At 45.4% G+C, this 2,342-nt stretch overlaps 1 pseudogene; it reads right to left on the reverse strand.

Moving 5' to 3' along the window:
* Positions 1 to 797: 797 nt before the first annotated feature.
* LOC143666768 (protein S100-A10 pseudogene) lies at positions 798 to 1,105 on the reverse strand (annotated as a pseudogene).
* Positions 1,106 to 2,342: the final 1,237 nt, after the last annotated feature.

The following is a 2,342-nucleotide window of genomic DNA, read 5'->3' on the forward strand; positions in this document are numbered from 1 at the left end:
CAGACAATAAATCATTGCCTTTCTATCTGTCACCAGCTCGATTTTCCAAAGATTTGTTTTCGTCAGTTTAATGAATTATTGGATCACCTGGAAATTGCTCAGAATTAACCTGTGGCTGACATTAATGGATCCGCGACACGAGTGTCGAGCTCTCTCTCACCAGTCCAATCCATCCTTTTGTGAGGAGGCCAGCTGCCTGGCATGAGGAGATTCATTTATTTTGGTGCAGCATCTGCCTGTTTCTTCAGCGGTGGTGTATAGACACCAGGGAGAGTCGGTCTGGAGAAAAATGGCTGCGTCTTCACCCGGGTACCTGAGCTTTGCAAGCTGTTCAGTCCTGTCTGCATGCACAGGAGAAGGCAACGGTGTTACATCAAGTTATAACCTGTGACCCAATCCCCAAGTCCTTTGGATGTCTTTGGGTTTCTTTGTTAGCTCCACTCTACATCTTTCTTTTTTATTATTAAAAAAGAAATTGGTGGGGTGCACAGGTAATTCAGTGGTAGAATGCTCGCTTTTCATGTGGGAGACGCGACCTCAATTCCTGGACCATGTAGTCCCTCCCCCCCCAAAAAAGAAATTGATTTATTGAGGGCAAGAGGGTGGAAACAATATCAAAGTTAAAAACCTATCTGGCATTTAATTGACTTTTCTTCCACTGCTTGTCAAATGGGAGTTGGATTTTATTTGACCATTTTCTAAGGACCCAATCTGTTCTGAAATCCTTATGCAGAGGGAAGCTGTGGGGCAGATTCCTTAGGTGACTCTTGGGATAACTCTTATGAGGGTGGGGGGAATTACTTCTTCAGTTCTGCCTGCTTCTTTCCCTTCTGCTTCATGTGTACCACAAAAGAGTCATTGCATGCGATGGCGAGCCCAGCAATTAGCGGAAAGCTCTGGAAGCCCACTTTGCCATCTCGACACTGGTCCAGATCCTGCATTATTTTTCCCACAGCCAGAGGGTCTTTTCGATTTTCCAAAAATCTGGGGAATTCCCTTCCACGAGTACTCTCTGCTCCTCCTTTGCTAAGCAGCCTTTATCCCCAGCAAATCTGTGAAACGTAAACATCATAGTTTCCATGGCGTGTTCCATTTGAGATGGCATTTGGTGGGATCTGTTGAAACCTTGCCCGGGTTTCACTTCCCCTCCACATCTTAACTGCTCAGGATGACTCGAACTCCAAAATCCAGCCCCAGTCCAAACAGTTCTCTCCAACTTTGCTGTTACAAACTTAGTCAAGCCGCTACCACTTCTTGTCCATGATGGACAAAAACCTCTTCCCGGTTCTTGCTCCCATCCATTTCTGCATTTAGTTGTCCATTCTCCACACAGCAGCAGAAGTGATTGTTTTAATCAGATAAGACCACACCCCACTTGACTTACAAGTTCTCAGCAGCCTCCCAAATTACTTAGATAAAATCCAGAGTCCATCATCTGACCCACAAAGACCAACATGAGGCAGCTCCCATTTCCCTCTCCAGCCTCAGCTATTGCCAAGCTCTGAGCTCTGACTCAGTGCTGATCCCTTTAGTTTCTTTCTGTTCCTCCCACAGCCCGTACATTTGTGTGTATGTGTGTTTTGTTTTGTTTTTTTGGTCCGTTTGGCTTACAGCTCTAACCACAGCACCTCAGACAGAGCTTGGCACATAGAAATCCTTAATAAACATGCTGACTTAATTACCTGGTCGGTCCTTTTTCAGGTCTTGATAACATGTGGAGAATGGGGAGATGAAGGGATGCCGGCCTTGTTACAAGCTCATAAGGGGTTTCAAGCAAAGCTTCACTCATTGTAATTCCCGTAGCTCCCTCTGCTCACTTCCCATTTCTGTTAACACTCTGGTTTTCAATTTCTAGTTTATCTGTCAACTCTCTAGACCAGGGGTCAGTCCACTTGTTCTGTAAAGGACTAGATAATAAGTATTTCAGGTTTGGGGGACCACACAGTCTCCGTCACAGCCAGTTAATCCTGCCACTCTAGCACAAAGCCACCAGAGACAATATATAAATGAATGCGTGTGACCGTGTTCCAGTAAAACTTTATTTGCCAGCAGCCGGCTGGACGTGGTTCACTTGCTATAGTTAGCCAAACCCTGCTCTAGACGGCAAACCTTTTCAGTAGCCCTTATGCATGGCTGACCACAAGTCACAAAGTTCCTGTTGCAAGAAGTTTCAGTATAGCAGAGACAGGAACTCACCGTCTTCTGTGGAAATTAACAAAGTCCCCTCTGTAGCCTTTCATTCCTGCAACTAGCCTTCTAGATGCCTGATTTGGCATCATCAGTATCAAATAGACCTGGCGCTCCCCCCCACACACACAAATTGTACAGGTATGGATAATATA

Source organism: Tamandua tetradactyla, chromosome 23, assembly GCF_023851605.1.
Source record: "Tamandua tetradactyla isolate mTamTet1 chromosome 23, mTamTet1.pri, whole genome shotgun sequence".
Taxonomy (NCBI): Eukaryota; Metazoa; Chordata; class Mammalia; order Pilosa; family Myrmecophagidae; genus Tamandua; species Tamandua tetradactyla.